The sequence below is a fragment of the Suricata suricatta genome, chromosome 5 (genome assembly GCF_006229205.1).
Source record: "Suricata suricatta isolate VVHF042 chromosome 5, meerkat_22Aug2017_6uvM2_HiC, whole genome shotgun sequence".
In the NCBI taxonomy this organism is placed as follows: domain Eukaryota; kingdom Metazoa; phylum Chordata; class Mammalia; order Carnivora; family Herpestidae; genus Suricata; species Suricata suricatta.
This window is the reverse complement of record NC_043704.1, coordinates 16965042-16985189: the sequence shown is the minus strand read 5'-3', so window position 1 is coordinate 16985189 and position 20148 is coordinate 16965042. Positions and strand designations below refer to the sequence as shown.

The 20148-nt window shown below is 39.8% G+C and overlaps 1 protein-coding gene across 2 annotated transcripts in view; it reads left to right on the top strand.

Annotated features, from left to right (window-relative positions):
* The first annotated feature begins 5954 nt into the window (after positions 1–5954).
* Positions 5955–20148, top strand: part of BACH1 (BTB domain and CNC homolog 1) — a 37685-nt gene continuing 23491 nt past the window's right edge. Inside the window, exon 1 of one of the 2 annotated variants that reach the window (XM_029939080.1) lies at positions 5955–6262. The gene's annotated coding sequence lies outside the window, so the exon portion shown is untranslated. Of the gene's footprint in view, positions 6263–15282; positions 15519–20148 lie in introns of those variants that run through there. The other variant, XM_029939078.1, reaches the window with a different exon arrangement.

Sequence of the window (20148 nt, the reverse complement as noted above, 5' to 3'; positions counted from 1 at the left end):
AGATTGGTGTGCAAGATCGGACATCCCAGAGCTCCCTTTGTTGGAGTTTTGCCCATACGTCGTAATTAAGACTCCCACGGTGCGGTGAGGGGGGGGTGCCGATTAGGGAGACACCCGCTTTTGTGCTGGTTTCATGGAACACGAGTGCATTGCTTTCTCGTTCTCGCGCGGCGGCTTTATGTCACCGAGTGGCCCTGCGCGGAATGCCTTTGTGCAGTGAGCTTTCGGCGTTCAACTTGGGCGGCTTAAGGTACAGTGTAGTAGTAATTGTGCAAGGCGTGCGTGGGAAAAACAGGCTGCTCTGTGGCGCGGGAAGGAACAAAGGCTGTTCTGGAGGGATGCCTCTCTATTTGGAGAAATGTATCCGTGTTGGGACTGTCACCTATGGAGGATGCCACTGCTAGGTCTTTGTTCGTCTACTTTAACGCTCCGTATATTTGGAGGCTGTGCATTTAGGGCAGTTCAGAAAGATAAGGGATGGAAACACCGGACGTGTTGGTGACCGAGCACTTGAGCGCTTCACATGGTCAGGCAGAGAAATGGGAAGAGGTAAGCTCGCTTCTTCCTGGTGCCGAGTAGTGGTGCAAGGGCTGGGCTGGGCTGGGCTTGAAGGCACTTGCCACTTCTGCCTTTGGCGAAAGGAGCCTTGGGGGGAAAAAGGACTCTCGATGAGTCAGCTTGAGTGGGATGGCTATAGTTTGGTGACTGCATGGCCTCGTATATTATTGTTAACATGGCTGCGTCTGGTGGTTTGCCATTGTTCACTATGATCGTTGGAGAACAAGGTAGGATGACTCCTTAAAAAAGTTGGGTTTGCTGAGTCATTCCCCCCCTCCAGCCTGGGAGGTAATTAAGAACAGCTGGTGCAGATACTCTGCTCACATGTCTCCGCCATAAAAGGCCAAGGAGCCCTGGAGAGGTGTTGCTTCAGAGGGCTGAAGGGGACCCAGCCGGGGTTGTCTGCTCTGATGCAGGTAGTCAGTGGGTGAAGTGCAAGAGCAGTCCGAGGAAGTGGCCAAGTGGTGCTGAGGTTGTGTTTAAGCCCAGAGCGGCCGGCCTCATGACCTACTGCCTGAGATTAGATTTGTGCTGGAGACCAGCTAAAACTGAGGGAGAAACACACAGCTAGCAGTAACCTAATAACAAGACTGTAATCAAAATATTGACTACCTTTGGTTTTTTGTTTCCCTATTGTGGTTTTGTTGTTACGTGGTTTCTGCATTTCAAAAAGCGAGCTTAATTTGTTCTTCATAAAAACTTCTTTAGGAGAACACAGAAGGAGACTTCCTCTTCATTTTCATTGGCCCTTGGCTGTGCATGCATACACTAGTAGTTTCTGGTGGCAGGGACAAGGGTAAGGTGAATAGGAGTGGAACTGACAGGTCTTCTTGGGTCAAGTCTAGAAAGAGCTGCCTAACGAATGGCAGACCACCTCCAACTGCCTCCTTCTCTTAGGTATGGTGATAGAGTGTCTTTACACCTTAGGTCGTCACTTCTTGCTTTAAAAATGACCCACGCTTACCAGTTAGCCCCCATTAACAAACTTCGTGGGGGGGGGGGAGGACTGGTTAAAAGAATATTCTTATTGAGGATAATTCACTTAAAGCATTTTATAAATGGAAAAATGGTTAATTTTGTTGCTCCAAGTTTGGGATTATAGGAGGTTAGAAATCATGAGTTTTTTTAGGTATTAAGGGTCTCCAAGGTGGAGTGCAAGATGATTCATTTGGAAGAAAATATTAAGACTTTGATTCTTAAAATGTTAACTTTCATGTAAGATAAGAAAGCTTCAAGGTACAGATTGACCGTAGTGCATGCGTGTGATATGATGTGGGTGCGTGCTACTCTTTCTGTCGGGAAGCCGAAAGAATTTGTTAATAACCGCTGCCAGCAACATTCTTTCAGCAACTGGAATATTTTTTTTAAACCTCACACTTCCTCTGAAGAGCTAGCATTCTTTCAAAATGTTCTTAATATTCATTTAATATTTATTGTATATGTAGTTTATTCTTTTTATACTGTACTTTATTATTATTTTATTTTTGAGAGAGAGGGAAATCGAGAATCCCAAGTGGGCTTGGTGCTAACTGCAGAGAGCCTGATGTGAGGCTCGAACTCACAACATGCAAGATCATGACCTGAGCTAAAGTCAGACATTTAAACAACTGAGCCACCCAGGGGCCCCTATGCTGTAGGGCTTGAGTATAAATTTTAGAAGCTTGAGTGTAAATTTCTTATTACGTAGTTGATACTAGGAATGGAAATACAGAAGATACAGAGTTGCCCATTATATGTGATACCATGCATTTTGAATTTGGAGAACTGTCAAGTGGTTGGTTTGTTTAATGTATGTGATTTGAAGTGTAATAATATGAAAAAGCATGCAATGGAAGCCGCTGAAGATAATCCACACATTGGAGTGTAACTGGTATATAACAAATTCTTTGAAAAGTTACCCTTTTCTGTTACTCCTTGAAGTCATTTTTTAAAAATGTTTATTTTTGAGAGGGAGGGAGGGAGGGGGCTGGGAAGGGGTAGAGAGAGAGGGAGACACAGAATCTGAAGCAGACTCCAGTCTCCAAGCTGTTAGCACAGAGCCTGAAGCTGGGCTCCAACTCATGAACTGTGAGATTGTGACCGGAGCCGAAGTCAGATGCTTAGCTAAGCCAGCCAGGCGCCCCTGAAGTCATATTTTTGAGCCAAGTTTACACCTCCTTTAGTAAGGATTAATAAGACTACATATTGAGCAGATCACTTGGGAAGTGGGATTTTCCCCCTTGGGGAGTGTATTCAGAAAATTAACTTCCAGACATGCTGAGGGATGGTTGTTATTTACCATTCATTTAAATCTCATTGTCCATGTGCCTTTTGTACTCCTGTATTGTGAAAAATGATGGTTAGAATAATGATGCCAAAGCCCTTTAAAAATGACCAGTTGTCAGAAATTCTCTTCACAGTGCAAATCTTCTGACAAATGTTCTGATAATGGAAGCTTTGCTTTACCCCTAAAACTCACATTTCCTGAGGGTTCTGCTAAATGGAGTGTGTATTTTATGTGGTGGAATAGATGATTTTTGAAGCTTTTGGTTTAAAAAAAAATTTGCCCAATAATCTAACAAACCCCCAGGTATCGGTAAATTAAGCACCATTTCCCAGAATCCAGGCCCCTATGGAGAGTGTAAATATTTCAGGACTGCAGATAAAACATAGACTTACACCACCGTGAAACCTGGACTTCTGGCTTACTCCGTGTGTAGTTGAACAGGACTGAAGTTTGGTCAGCGTGCAGTTGACAGAGAAGCAGTAACCAAAGTGGTTAAAAGTGGGAGATTTGGAGCCAGACTGCCTGTGATCAAGTCCTGGCTCTCTTTCTTACCCCCATAAACCCTTGGACAAGTTACTTCACCTAGTTGTGCCTTTTTTTTATCATCTGTAAAATGGGGATGGTATTGGTAGAATATATAAAATAGAGACTATTTGGAAAGTAAAAGCATTAGTATGTGTTAAGTGGTTAAAACAGTATTGGCTCTGTCTTAAACATTAACATACATGGTAGGTATTTATTATCTGTTCAAAATCAGGGAAGTGCTCAGTTACGCAGCCACATTTTGCAGGCTCTTTGAACTGCATTACAGCCACTGATCACAAGGGAGACTGAGGAGAGCATGTGGATGTGCATCAGGTTGCTGCTACTGGAAAAACAGCACCAGTGAACATTCTGATGGGAAGTCAGTTGCAGCAACTCAGACTGCTGAGAGTAAGGAACACAACGCCTGGCTTTTTACTAACAGGATCTAACCATCTCAGCAAACGCCCCAGAGGTGGTCATTACCAGTTAATTAGAATTGGCTTTTGAAGAAGTAGAAACATTTTCTATTCTGCATCTATCCTATTTTATATGTGAGAGTTGAAGACATTGTAGCCTGCGCACTCTCTCCTTGTGTATTAACATCAGGACATACTAATTTTTTAGTCCTCATTCCCAAGCAGTTTGTTGGGAACATTTGGAATGTAAATATACCTGCCAATTACTTCTAAATGTTGCATTTTCTTTAAATGACATTGGGAGGCACCTGGGTGGTTCAGTTGGTTAGGTATCTGACTTCAGCTCAGGTCATGATCTCATGGTTTGTGAGTTCCAGCCCCACATTGAGCTCTGTGCTGACAGCTCAGATCCTGGAGCCTGCTTCAGATTCTGTGTTTCCCTCTCGTCGGTCCTCCACTCACACTCTATCTCTGTCTCTCTCTCTCAAAAAAGAACAAAAAATAAACACCAAAAATTAAAAAAAAAATGACATGTGTACTCCAAGATAGAAAAATTAGCCGCAATAAACAGTAGGTATGTTTGTCATATGGCTTCTTGTACCTGTAGGTCATTCATAAAGGTTGTGTCAAACATTCTGACCGTCCTTTGGGCTAGAAGGTAAGTTTCTTTTTTTATTTACTCATGTATTTATGTATGTATGTAACCTCTATGCTCAGTATGGGGCTCAAACTCACACCCCAAGATTAAGAGTTCCCTGCTCTTCTGACTCGGTCAGCCAGGCTCCCCAGAGTGGGGATTTCTTGATGATGAAGATACATATCTTCTGCTTTATCTCCCATGGAATATTGAATGTACCTTGGCTGTGTTTGTCCTACCAACTTTGGTTGCTGCACTGGTGGGTATAGTATGATTCATTTTAGTTCTGTAGTTTTCACACCTGGAGGTTTTTAAAAAAGAGTGAAGGAGAGAATGGTATGTGCTGTACCTCTTAAGTTACATTAAATGTGTACCAAGTTGAAACTTGATCACTTAAAATTCTGCATTTTGTTTTCCTAACTGGTATGAGTATTGAGGAGGCAGGTGGATTTAAGTCATTCTTTTAGTTTATCATCTGAGATAGAACATTTGTCTTGTGGCTTTTTTTTTTTTTTTTTACCTTTTATTGATTTAGAATTGAATGTGCAAAAATATAGTTTGGATTGTCTAGATGTTAGTCTGCTTATATATCTAATACTTTCCTTTACTATCCTGATTCCTCTAGAGCAGATCCTTTGTTGTTTTTAGGATCAGGAACAGATTAGAGAATATTAATAGGATAATAAAAATTGCCCCAAAGCAAACATAAGGAAGGAATAGTAGCTGCCAGGATCTTGGTGGCTAATGACTGTTGTAGGAGCTCAGTGGGCCTGCTGTGAAGTTGGCGGACTGCTGGTTCCTGTCTCAGCACGGGCACAATTTAGAAAATGTTACCTTGGTGCCATTGAAGCTGTGTGTAAATCATGTTGTTTTAAAAATAAATTGAAATCATTTTCTTAATGCCTTAGGAAACTCATTCAAAAGGATATTTTTGTAATAAAGGTGTTATTCCCAGCTTCTATCTGATAAAGTCATTTCCACTTTTTTTTTTTCCTTAAATTGGCTCAGTCAGAGTGGACAGTTGCACTCCATTTCCCCATTTCCCATTAAAGCGAAATGACACTAAAAACTGTTTTTATATAGTGGAATCAGTTTTCGATTCCTTCGTAGCCCAGACATTGACAATATCCTACCTGCATGGTAATGGACTAAATAGCGTGGTGAGGAAACTGTCTCATCCCTCTCTCTTTACGTTTTTTTCGTGTTGATCTTTTTTCTGACTTGTCTGCCTCCAGGATTCCAAGGGGAAGTGTTTTTGGCTTAAGGAGGTCAACCCTTAAGGTCCTGCTGAAGAAATGGAGATGTGCACCCTACTCAGCTTCCTGTTTCCTGGTATCTTCATATCCCTATTCCTCCTTTAAAGGGTGCCAGCATCTTTTTGAAGTCATCTAAATCAGTGAAGAAAACTATCCATCAGAGAGTTTGTTATAAAATACGTCTATAAAAGATTTATTAGTCTTTGAATAAATTTATGAGGTTATAATTATTAGGTTGTCATTTTGGAGTAAGAAAGATCAGTAATTTTAGTAAGATCAGTAATTTCACTAGTGTGTGTTTGGCACTTAGATATAATTTTTTTAAACATGTAGAGTGGTTATCAAATCTTGGCCCAAGACACTTTTCATTTTCAAAGAACGTGATATTTCCGTATTTATTTTATTCCCAGTGTGGCTCATGATTCTCCTCTAGATAGGATTTATCACTTCATTAGAAGGAGGAGAAAAAAACTCATTGGCTCTTTTTATCGCTTTTCTCACGTTAGTCAAAGACTTTTGAAGTGTAAGAGCACTTTGCCGGGCTGAATAGTGTCACCTGCCTTCATTCCCAGCTGTTACCGGAAGAAATCAAAGGAGCTGATAGGTAGGGATGGGTCTGTTAGCTCCCTTACCTTGCCCTACTCAATTGTCTCTTTGTGGTGAAGGAGGGTCACAAGTACTGTTCAAACTCTGGTTATAGTTCTTTGGGTTTTTAAAAAATGTGTTTTACCTCTTGTGGCCTAGTTTGCTGTCTGTTCCCTACCCCAGGAGGGCTGGGACAAAAGAGCAGGGAGGTAGCAGTGGTCACCAGTGGCAGAGGGACTCAGACTAGCTTCTCTGCCTTTGCTTCCTAGGCCCTCGCCCTGCCCCTCTCCTGAGTTAACATTGAGCAGCTCTCTGATCCCTGGAGAGTAAAGAATAATTGTGTTGTTGAGTTTCAAGGCACTTTGGTCTCTTATCTTCTTGTGCACGCTCCTCCGCTCCCCAGACTCAAACACAAACACATATTCGACTTTTGGTGTGTGTAAATAGTAGGGTTGGTAGATTAATTTAAACATTTGTGGTATGCCCTTGTGTTAGGTTTTGGGTTTACATTTAATTTATGAAGCAAATATTTATGCCTTTGTATGCCAGGAGCTTCTGTAGACATTGGCAGTACAGAACGTTTCAGAAGTTACTGTCTGACAAGCTAGTACTATAGCATATGATAATTGCTGTAATAGCAACATGTAAAATGTACCCGGGCACCATAGAATGTGAGAAACGTAAATTTTAAGAAATCAGGAAAGCCTTAGGAAAGTCATTGACGAATGCTTAGTGGAGCAGAGGAAACAGCTTGTTTTGACATCTCTTTTTGAGAAGCTTAGCACTGAAGAAGAGTAGAGAAGAGGGATTTTAGTTGGGGAAAGTTGGGCCAGGAAGGGTGTGTGTTTGTGTATGTATGTATTGAAAAATAAGATCAGTGGGAAAAGGTTGGATCTGTCTTCCCTTTGTTCTTAGCTAGTTCCTCTTATGGTTGCAAGATGGCTGTTACAAGTTCACGTGTCATGAGTCAGTGACTAAGTTCCTTGGGAGAGGACTAGTTTTTTTTTTTTTTCCTAGGATGTCTCTTATTAAGTAAAACCTTTCCCAAAAGCTCCGTAGTAGATGCTGTCCTGACCCTCTCCTCTCTGTTCATGGGCCAACATTTTGCATAAGCCACTACTTAAATGAGTCAGTGTGGAGGACAATGATACCATTGTGATTAGCTTAAATGGATCTTCATTCATCTTCATTTGGGACTGGGATCTGCTTTCCCAGAAACACTTGGCCTCAGGTAGAGAATAGGTCTGAGCATAATCAGGGTTTGGGTAGAAAAGTATGGGGTGAATGATGTTGGGGGATCAACAGTATCATTGTAGTCTCCTGCTTACACGACCACTATGTACAGACACAGCCTTCTGATTAGAAAACGACAAGAGGGTTTTTTGGATTTGGAATTTTAGGTGACTTTTTTCCGCTTTAGCTTATATTTCCTACCATGATCACGTCTTACTTTTACAGTCAGATTAATCAATGTTTTCTTTAAAAATATTAAAAAATTGAAAATACCCATTATACCAAGAAATGACCTATGGAAGGAATATGTTTCTTTCAGTCCTCTACATGGTTCTAAAGTTCTCTGCCATTTCTTTTATTTTGTAGCTTCTGATTGTATCTATGCCAAGAGAATCCCTCTCTCAATCTGCAGGGCATGGCCACCTGTAATACCTGTGGCTCTCTGAGTGGGGAGGCTAGCCTGGCTTGAATGGTTGACTCACCGTGGACGGGCGGGATTATTTGGAACCCCAAATCTTAAATTACAGATACAGACAGGAGCATCACATCATCTCTACACATGCATTCCCCTGCTAGGAGAAAAGGTGGTCTTTTGGACTTCCAGAATAATACCACTCTAAGTTTATACAATAAGTGTTCTAGCCTCCCAAACTTTGTAGAGCACTTTGATATGTTAAAGAATTTTTATTCTTGTCATTCTTCTTCATTTTCTTCAATCCCAGGTGTTGGTGCCCTGTATGCCACGTGAGAGGCAAACAAATAGTAAAAGCACATAAACACTTAATGTTGTAAATTCACAAAATAGCAGTGAATTGCTAATAAGTTTTCCTGTTTGATAGTAACTAAGAGGCTGTGATAGATGTTTAGGGTGGGTTTTCACGATGGCATTACTTTTTTGGATAGAATTTAGAAAGACTAGGGGCACCTGGGTGGTTCAGTTGGTTAAGTGCCTGACTGTGGCTCAGGTCACGATCTCATGGCTCGTGAGTTCGAGCCCCACATTGGGCTCTGTGCTGATAGCGCAGAGCCTGCAGCCTGCCTTGGCTTCTGTGTCTCCCTCTCTCTCTGCCCCTCTCCTGCGCTTGTGTCAAAATAAATAAATATTACAAAAATAAATAAACATTACAAAAAATTAAAACAAAAGAATTTAGAAAGACTGTGCTGCCAAAATAATTTTTGTCTCAGGTTAAAAGCAATAGTATTTATCTACTCTGTGTTCCTTAAATAATATTTGCACTAAGAAATGTTTCAACTTTTTTTTTTGACAAAATCTTGTGATCAATATATTTGAGTAAATAACTATGTGGGCTTAGGTGGAAAGTCTGTGGCTTGGAAATCCGCATTTAGAGATGGTAATGTTGACTTCCAAGTTAACTTAGTAAATAACAAGAAAGGGACTTAAACGTTTTAGTCTTACCTATGTGTATTGAGATGCTGTAGCACTATGGTGGCTGTCAGGGATTAGTGGGTTAGGTTATTTTTAAATAAAGCATTTCAATTTAAGACTTTTACTTAATTTAAAAAATTTCAGATCTCCGATTCATGCAATATTCTAATTGCTGCCATATAGTTGCTTCCTTATTTAAAGGTATTCCTTAAAGTTTTTACTCTTAATCCTTTTTCTTTTTTCTCTCTCTCAGATTATGAGTTGGAGCAAGATGATGTATAAGGAAGGGTTGGGAATTTGAAGGCACTTTTTGGGTTGCTTGTCTTTTTTTTCCCTCCAGTTACTTTGCATACTTTGTGTTAACTCTTAGACCTACAGAGTCATTTTGACCTTGATTTAGTATTAGGACTTTTACTTTCTCTAGGCAATCAGAAATAAATAATTTGGATCATGGTTATGCTTTTTATAGTTTGAAAACAAACTGATGTGTAAAGAATCTGTAATACTTCATGTAAATGTAGGACATGGACACTTAATACTTTGTATTGAAAATAACTGTTAGTGAAATACCTCTTAGCATTCTGTCCTTGAGTGTCCCATACATAGTTAACTACAGACTTTCACTTAAGTTCAGCATAGTTTAATCCCTTTTACTGACATGAGATTGTTTATGTAATCCAAGAAGTGTTAATCAAATCAATTAACCAAATGTTGAGTAAAAAAGGGAAGTTTGCCATTTCTTGAATTCCCTTTTACTTTAACATTGTTCTCATCTCTGATAGGATACTTGAGGCATTTCCTTCTGTTCCTTGTTCTTCATCCCTCTTCACTTTCACCTGCCCCCCAAGGAGACCTGTGCACACATGCATTTAGGGTCACGCGTGTGAATTGAAATGTATTATTGGGATCTGGGAGCAGAGGACCCCTTCAGCCTTTAAGTTATTGACCCTCACAGGGTCTCATTTTCCACATCTGTAACAGAAGTGGGAAAGTAGGTCATAGTGGATGGGTGTGCTCCTTTAATTAGAAATTCTTTAGTTCTGTGAAACCAGCAATTATCTTGGGCAAACTCGTCCAGTTTTAGTGTTTCCTAATGCTTATTTATTTTGAGAGAGAGAGCAGGACAGAGGCAGAGAGAGAGAATCCAAAGTAGGCTCCACACTGTCAGTGCAGAGCTCTACGTGGGGCTTGAACTCATGAACTGTGAGATCATGACCTCAGCTTAAATCAAGAGTTGGACGATTAACTGACTGAGCCACCCAGGTGCCTCTTACCTTGTTGAGATCTTAGGCTTACTAAACTTTTATTCTTAAAGGTTTAGGGGTCTTTGCATTTTGTAACTTAATTCCTGGGTTTGTAGAACCTTTCAACCACAGATTTCTTTTGGTCACGTATAATAATGGAAATAACAGTAATAAAATACTAATGGTCCTGTGCCAAACACTGTGCTATTATATGCATCAAACCATTCAATCCTTAGAGTAAGTGTTGTTTTTCTTGTGGGAATCCCGGAGCGTGAAGTCCAGTACCTCACAGAAGGTCAGATACTTGGTAATATTGACAAAGCTCTAATTGTATCCCAGTGCTACTGTTCTTTCCAATATTATCTTACTGGTAGTTATTAAAGTGACCTAAACTGGATTTTCTTTTGCATTTCATAATTCTGTGCGTTTGTTTAGCTCTTTATCCTTTTTTAAAAGTCTTTGCGAGACAAAATAGGTCAGGAGCTACCTACTTAGGTCAAACAGATACACATTTGGCCTTGTTCAAATAGCTAGACCTGACTTGATGAATCCTTCCCCCTTATTTTCCTGTAACAAAGTTCTCTTTTTTCCTCCATTAAATCATCATTTTTAGAGTCTTATACAGTTTCATTTCTTCTTTCATGATTACAATGAAGGTATCAGTGGAGGCTACTGTGTTTTAGAGTTGCCCATAAATTTGACACATAGTGACAAACCAGTACCACTGCTGATATTATAAGGGGGGAGGGGAGGGAAAGTAATTGACATTCTTTGAAATTGACTCCTTGGGAGCCTTCCAAGACAATTGCAATAAATGTCAACTACATTTTTAATGAAAGCACGTTGTTCTGTTTATAATTGTCTGTTTTAACATTTTTCTGATTATAAAATAAATGTATTTATGGTTCCAGGAATTTGAATGCAGAAACAAACACATTACCTAGATGTAACTGTTATTAATATTTTGATATATCCTAACTAGAGGTTGGGGAACCCAGATTTCTTCTGGACATGTTAAATGTGAGATACCTGTTAGACATACAGGTAGTAATTTGAACGTGCAGGTGGGTACATAACTATGAAGTTCAAGAGAGCTGTCCAAATTAGACCAAATTAAATATGAGAGACCCTGTCCTTGCTTTGGGTCTGCGTGTGTTCACCCAGGGAATGTGTGAAAAGAAGAAGCGAGACATGAGGACAAAGCCCTGGGCTGTCCAGCATTGAGAGATTTGAAAGAGGAGGTTGATCCACCAAAGAAAATTGATGAGTGGCTGCCAGTGAGGTGGGAAATCAGGAAGGTATCCTGGAAACCAAGTGAAGAAAGGATTACAGGGAGAGAGTGGTCAACCTGTTGAACGTTGATGAGACGCTGTGTAAGAAGACTGAAAATTTGCCACTTAGCAGTGTGGAGGTCATTGATTCTCACAAGTGGTTTCCATGGAGTGGAGGGGGAAAGGCCTGTTTTTGTGGGCTTAGGTAAAGTTGGGGAGTGAGGGAAGTGAAGATGGTGTGGCTATAGAAGGCTCTTTCTGAGAGTTCTGTTCTAAAGGGGAGCAGAGAGTTTTATTGTAGATGGCAGGGTGTGGGGCGAAGAACCGTTACAGTATTGTTCTGTGTGAAAATGGGAAGGCTGTGTATCCACTTACTTACTTGGTGAGACTTTGCAGAAGTTTGTCAATTGTACTTGTCTTCTGAAAGCATCAACTCATGGTTTAATTAATTAATACTACCAAAATCAAATGCAAAGTTTTATTATGTGAGTGGTTTTCTTGGTTAAATACAATAGATTTCATCAGATTTTGAAAGGCAGAGAATCAATCCTCTAGTGGTTTGGCAGTTTTAATAGCTTGTTTCTGTAGAAGATACCCTCACTTTTTTAAAGAATATATTTGGATTGGTATCGCTGTCCATATAAAATATTAAACAGTATGTATAACATTGTTCCCAGAGTTCTATTGGGAATAAAGACCTCTTACTATATTTCTTTACCCTCCCCATCTCCTGGTTTTGTCAAAATAATGTCAGATGTTGATTTTTCTCTTTATCAAATTTCTCTTCTATTTGGAGAATCTTCAAAATATTTAAGACTCGCAACCAAGTTATCAACAATTTATACTTAACCAAGTTTAATAAGTTATCTTTAACATTTGTGTTTTTAGCCAAAGTAGTACATGTTTTTGGTTTAAAAAATAAATAAAGCTATATCATGCAGCAACCCCATATGTTGCACATCATCCTACCTCTCATTTTGCTTTATAGATAATATTCATCTTTACTCATTTCTGTAATTTATTTATTTATGTTTTGGTGGACTTCGGTGTCTATAAGATGGTTGTACTGGAGTTTACGAGCCTAAGACAGTATTTATTGACTTCCTTTTACCACGGACGGTGGTTTTTGTTGCTTCCACCATCATCCCACTATTTATAATCTGATACCTGTTTCTGTTTCTGGTCACCTCTACAACCCCAACATTCGCTTTAATTTGGTCTCACTTAAGGAACTTTTTTTTTTTGAAGTATCTTTTGATTCAACATTATAAATTGCATGGAAATACTAGCTTTCTTTTCAATTCTCTCTGATTTCACCTCCCAGACTGTCAATTTTACTTTCATTTTGTCAAGATTAATAATGTCTGCATTTCATTTTATAACTGCAATTAAGTCTTGTTATTTGTCTTTCTGAAAGTTGAAAATCAATAAACGGCATCCATATTATTATACCAGTGTCAATACTGGGCCCTGGAAAGCTCAGGAGTGTTGTCTCCTACTGCTGTCACTAGGGTTTCGGTGTCACCGTGTGCCACTCAAGAAGTTCTAGCATCAAATTCAAATAATACTAACCATTATTGAGCACTCAGTATGTGGCAGGCACTGTTTTAAAAGCAGTATAATATTACTTATAATTCATAATATATATAATTTCATTTGATCCTCCCAACAGAAAGTACTATTTAATTTTAATGGAAGCCTCACATTTTTATTTTTTTATTTTATTTTTTTTTGGTTTTATCATTTATTGTCAAGTTGGTTTCCGTATAACTCCCAGTGCTCATCCCAACAAGTGCCCTCCTCCATACCCATGACCCCTTTTCCCCTCTCCCCCACCCCATCAACCCTTGGTTTGTTTTTAGTATTTAAGAGTCTCTTATGGTTTGCCTCCCTCCCTCTCCTTAACTATTTTTTCTCCCCCTCTCCTCCCCCATGGTCCTCTGTGAAGTCTCTCCTGTTCCACACATGAGTGAAAACATGGTATCTGTCCTTCTCTGCCTGACTTATTTCACTTACCATGACACCCTTGAGATCCATCCAATTGCCACAAATGACCAGATTTCATTCTTTCTTACTGCCATGTGGTATTCCATTGTATATATAAACCACATCTTCTTGATCCATTCATCAGTTGATGGACATTAAGGCTCTTTCCATGATTTGGCTATTGTAGAAAGTGCCGCTATGAACATTGGGGTCCATGTGCCCCTATGCATCAGCACTTCTGTATCCCTTGGGTAAATTCCCCAGCAGTGCTATTGCTGGGTCATGGGGGTGGGGCGGTTCTATTGTTAATTTTTTGAGGAATCTTCGCACTGTTTTCCAGAGCGGCTGCACCAGTTCACATTCCTACCAGCAGTGTAGGAAGGTACCTATTTCTCCACACTCTCGCCAGCATCTATAGTCTCTTGATTTGTTCATTTTAGCCACTCTGATCCTACTTTACCCCAAAACGAAGGAAATGTCAGAGATGTAAAGTAACTTGCTCAGCTGGCCTGGTTATTGTCCAGGTATAAACACTGTTCTGTGATGGCTGCCCTAGTGGTCTCTAGAGCAGCTAGGGGCTGTGTTTGTGTGCTTCGGACAGCCTTTCCGTCTGTGAACCGCTCTCTGCCCCTCTTACCTCCAGCCCCAGACTTCGGGATCTCAGGATGTCCTGGGTGAAAACTGTGAACGTGGTGTAGGAATGAGGGCTTCCCTTGAAGGAGGCTGAGTGAATTTGGAAATTTCACTCTTTGGGGAAATTTTGGGGAATTGTCACTCTTTGCTTATTTTCCGCTCTTAGTTTTGTGTAGGAGCCCTAAGTTAACTGGGATTCTTACTACTGCATCTCCATGTCTGCCCATCAGTTGCTCATTTTAGAAAACCTACTGTTAAGACTGTATTTAATGGTGGGGCTCCTGCGTGCCTCAGTCAGTTGAGTGTCTGACTTCAGCTCAGGTCATGATCTCATAGTTCGTGAGTTCGAGCCCCACGTCAGGCTCTGTGCTGACAGCTCAGAGCCTGGAGCCTGCTTTCCATTCTGTGTGTCCCTCTCTCTCTGCCCTCCGTTGCTCATGATCTGTCTTTCTCTCTCTCTCTCAAAAATAAATAAATGCTAAAAAAATTTTAAAAAGAAGACAGTATTTAGTGGTAAAATATTACCTCGAAAGCTTACCTTATAAGGGAATAAGCTAGGATGCCAGCTCGCACCACTGTTCTTATCAGTCATTGCAATAAGGGAAGTGAAAGAAGTAACTATAAAGATGAGAAAAAAGTAAAACTGTCTCTATTCGAAGATAACACGATTATGTATGTAGAAAAGCCTAAGGAATCTACAGAGCAACTATAAGAGCTGATGTGACTTGAGTAAGATTGCAGAATTCAAGGTTTAAAAAATTGATTTTACGTTTACACAGTAGCAGCAGAAGTCCAGAAAATGAAGTTTAACAACAAAATTCACTTATAGTAACTACAAGAAAACATAAAATAGTTAGGAATAAACTTAACAAAAGATAGGCAAGGTCTCTTCACTAAAAACATCAGAAGAGGGGCACCTGAGTGGTGTAGTTGGTTAAGTGTCTGACTTTGGCTCAGGTTTTGATCTCCTGGTTCTTGGATTTGAGTCCTGCATTTGGCTCTGTGCTGACAGCTCAGTCTAGAGCCTGATTCAGGTTCTGTGTATCCATCTCTCTCTGTCCCTCCCCTACTCATTTTCCCCCTCTCTCTCTCTGTCTCTCTCTCTCTCAAAAATAAAAATTAAAAACATCAGAACAATGCTGAAAGAAGACTTAAGTGGGAGACTTGCGATGTTCGTACATGAGAAAATTCAGTTTCTATATTGGCTCTCCCCAAATTGGTATACGGATTCACTGCAGTCCTAATCAAAATTCTACTGGCTTTTACAGCTCAATAATAAGAAGAAAACAGCCCAGTTCAACATGAGCAGAAAAGTTGAACAGATATTTCACAAATAAAAGATATACAGATGGCCAATAAAGCACATCAAAAGATGCTCAACATCAGTAGCCATCAGGAAATGCAAATGGAAACCACAGTGAGATGCACCTGTACATTTATCGGGCTAGCTAAGATGAAAACGACTGGCATTACCAAGAATTGCTGAGAATGTGGACCAACTGGAAACGTTACACACTGCCGGTAGCAATATAAAATGATACAATTACTTTGAAAAATTGTTTAGCAATTTCTAAGAAGTTAAACATAAACCTACCGTATCACTCAGTTCTTTCACTTCGTAGGTATTGATTTACCCAAGAGAGGTGAAGTATATGTCCATATGGATGTTCACAGAAGCCTTATTACAGTAATCCCAACCTGGAAGTTGTGTCCGTCTTTGTTAGAGAGTCCCCCACATACTTAAATGGATAAACAGTGATATAGCCATACAATGGAATGTTATTTGGCAATAGAAAAACATCTGATGTATGCAATATGATTGTCATTCAGTGGAATGAAAGAAACTGGAAACCAGAGGAATTTTTTTTTTAATGTTTATTTTTGAGAGAGAGAGTGTGAGTGAGTGAGTGTGAGTGTGAGGGGCAGAGAGCAAGGGGGACAGAGGATCTGAAGCGGGCTCTATGTTTGCAAGCATGATGCTAGGCTGGAACTCACAAACAGTGAGATCATGATCTGAACCAAAGTTGGACCCTTATCAACTGAGTCACCCAGGTGCCCTGGCATGTGGAATTTTGAGTGATGAAATTTTTATATCTTTTTTTTTTAATTTTTATATCTTGATTGTAGTGGTGGTTTTGTGGACATATACAAGTGTGTTTTGTGGACATATACAAGTGTGAAAACTCATTGAATTGTACACTTCAGTGCAGTTCTATGTAAATCATACTTCAGTGTTGGTATACAAAGTAGTGACTGACAAGTACCTAATAAAAAATATGTATTCAGTAAATTAGCTTGATTACTGCAGGCCAGTTCTAGTTGTTAGTTCATATTTTTGTAACATGGTGTAGTTCAAGTGAGTTACAGCAATCCTATTAAGGATCAGGTAGCTGCCAAATATGTTAAGGAAATAAAATTGAGTTCATTGTTCCTTAAATTCTTTTCAGTAAGAAGGTATAATCATGGAATCCATTACTGTTGTTTTGGTTCTGGAGCTCGTTTGCTCTCCTTTATTCCCTTCCAAGCTATCTTTTTTAAAGATTTTTTTCAAAATGTTTTATATTTTGAGAGAGCGAAAGAGAGAGCCTGAGTAGTGGAGGGGTGGAGAGAGGGGGGAGGAGAGAATCCTATGCAGGCTCCATGGGGCTTAATCCTAGATCCCAGTAACTGAGATCATGACCTGGGCTGAAATTAAGAGTAGGACCTTAAAGGATTGAGCCACCCAGGAGCCCCTCCCTTCCAAGCTATCTTAAACTTCTTACCCAGAATTATCAAAATTGGATTTATTGACTTGGGAAGTAAGAAGTTTCTGACCTTTTAGTTGGTGGTGGATCTTTAAGTACCTTTTTCAAACTTCTCTAACCATTCAGACTTCTCCCCTCTGTGTATAACATTAACTTTATCTTTTCAGATATGGAATTAGACCGAGTAAATAAAATATCCATGATTAAATGCCCAATTTTTAATATCAGGAAAAGTAAAAAAGTTGAACTTTCCCTGTATGGAAACAGGGCGTGAACCTGCAAACGTTGTAGTGATTCACTCACCTTCTCCATTCCCCACACTTCATTTAAAAAAAAACTATGGTAGCTTCAGTTACATACTTTTAACATAGATTCCCAGGTCCTTTTCCCATATGTCACTGTGCAAGGCCTTTAAAAAACAGTGTCCTTGTTTTTGGTGCTGCTGTAAGGTCTTCTGCTACTTCAAATTTTTCTTTTTTCTGTTCTCATTCAGCTTTTTTTTTCCTTGATATATTTCATGTACCTTAGCTAGTCATACTTAGGATTTTTTTCATAAGGCTGGGAGAAATGGATTTAGAAAATGTGATTGGGACATCTGAGTGGCTCAGTCAGTTAAACGTCCAACTTTGGCTCAGGTCATTATCTCACGGTTCATGAACTTGAGCCCTGCATCAGGCTCTGCGCTGACAGCATAGAAATCGGACCCCATCTATCTCTGTCCCTCCCCCACTTGTGTGTGCTCACTCGCTCTCAAAAATAAATAAACATTAAAAAGAAATTTAAAAATGTGATCAGATATGATGTTTAAGCAAGTATGATATTTAAGATCTGTAAAAAGCTAAGGAAAACAGCAAATCTTGGTCACTGAGTTACTTATTCTTCCTGGCTCTTCCTGGCAGGTGAAGTATTACAATATTATATGTAAAATTAAAGGCTCTAAAAGGAAAGATAAAGGACTAAAGATGCGCACACATGATACTGTTGGTCTGTGCATCATTAGAAGATAAAGTGCACCTCCTTCAGAAGGACCCTCAAACTCTGGGTATCTTGGGTAAATTCTAACAGAAACTGGCTTAGGAAAGCTTGAAGCTAAGGAGAGAGCTAAGAAGGATGGCATGCTAAGAGAAATTTGCCTGTCTTCTGAGCCATTGAAGACCTTGACCTGAAACTGAGTGAGGCAAAGGTAATTGACAGGGTGAGAGTTGGTGGTGGGCAGAAGCAGTAAGGGAGACAAGATAGAAATTCCAGATGGCCACTAGAGCAGAGGAAGGATGTTCTAAGGACTTCTTCCAGGCTGCAGATACAGAGGATTGCTTTCACGTAAAGAACAACTCAGTTGCCCATCGCGTGCTGTATTGGCTATCCAAGGTTACTAGTCTCTTCACTTGTGCCCAACCACACACACACACACACACACACACACACACACACACACACAGTTCTGTTAGGTCTATTTTGGATATAACAGAACTCTTCTGGAAATAATTGTTCTCATTAATTGAATGCTATGGTTAAATGAGAATTGACCAGAAAGTAGTTTTTTGTTTGAAGACTTACTGGAAATAAATACCATTAGGAATGTTCACATTCTTGTGTAAACTGATTATAATGATCATTGTCATCTCTTTTGCCCCAAGGCGTCATTTTCATTTTGAACATCTGTAGGTTGTGCTCTTGAATGTAGAGACTGTCTTTTATTTGTATTTTGATGGCACTGCATTTGTTGGGTAGCTCAGGTATACACTTGTAGAAATGACATTCATCATTGTTCAGTGAAGCAAGATTGTTTGGGTCATAGTCTTTGTCTTGTAAGTGACTCCTTGGCATGAGATTATTTTGTGTGCCCTTCTATACTGATAAAAACCATTGACGTTTGGGGCGCCTGGGTGGTTCAGTTGGTTAAGGGGCCGACTGGCTCAGGCCATGATCTCACAGTTCATGGGTACGAGCTCTGTGCTGACAGCTTAGAGCCTGGAGCCTGCTTTGGATTCTGTGTCTCCCTCTCTGCTCCTCCCCTGCGCGATCGCTTGCTCGCTCGCTCGCTCTCTCTCTCTCTCAAAAATAAACATAAAAAAAAAACCCAGCAAACTTGTATGAGACTTGAAGGAAATACAATTCCAGCTCTAGTTTGTGTAGAACTTTATCATCGTGTAGTTACTTCCTGAATTTCTGTTAGGAAGCATTGTACTTGGCCCATGATCAGATATTCACCTTAGGTTTTTAAAAGTTTTTTTTTTTTTTTTAAGTAAATTACCCTTAAAGTAATTAAAATGTGATAAAGCCATAGCATCTTATTTTCTTTTTCGTTTTGAAAACAAAAACATCCAGTGGTAACTATTAAAACATAAATTGTGTGTATTGAGCAGAGAGCAGACGTTATTTCCAAATCGAAGTACAGGAAGCTTTAAAATGCTTGTTCATCCTTTATCAGCATTACCGAATGAATCAGCAAATTGCTAAGGTCAGCAAACTTATATTTTGAATTATAACAATAGCATGTATTTCCAAGAATATAGAAAAATTCAGATGTACAGATGGTGTTAATAAATTAACAGAATCTTAGGTCTGGAAGGTTCCTTTGGGGACGTTGTGTCTTACCTTTTAGGTCTGAGAAATGTTAGAAGGTCACTGGCAGATGTTAGATAGATGTGTGCCACTCTTACCTGATTTAGTCATTATGTTATTGGGTGCAAATGGATTACTGGCCACTTAGATGGTTTTCAGAATTAGGAAAATTGATTTTCAGGATAACTTTGCCTAGTACCCCATATTAATGAGGCCAAAGTCATGGTATCTGTTCATACAAGTCAGTTGTTTGGCTATGTTTATAGTTGCCAAGCCTTGCTGTTCTTTGGCCAGTTGTCTTGTAGACACATTTCCAGCTCCCAGAGGTGGGGGCTCCTTTTGCTCTTCCTGACTCTGGAAAAGGCATCCAAAGACTTTTCTCTGAGCACTTGGCTCAGTGGCATTGTTTTCATATATACTAGTATAGCTGATTGCATTGTGTTTGGAGAAAATGTAGATGATCTAGGTTTTGGATTTACAGTAAATACATGAAGTCATTCATTCAGAAGCAAGTTCCTGCACTGAGTCAGGTACAGTTATGTTATATAAGTGCTGGAATTATGACAGAAAACAAGTCAAATGAGGTTTTGACATTTAAGCCGAGACCTAAAAGGTGAGGAGTTAGCTAAGGAGTAGAAGTGCAGGGAGCGGGCACAGCATGTTCAGAGGCTCTGAGGTTGGAAGGGGCTTGGTGCCCTACGCTGGAAGGAAGGAGGGTGAGGCTGGAGAACAGCAAAAGAGGGAGACAAGGGCTTAAGATAAGGCTGCATTAATAGAGTTATTGCTGATCTGGAGGACAGGCTAAGGAGTTAGAATCGACCACAAGAAATTTGGAAGACATT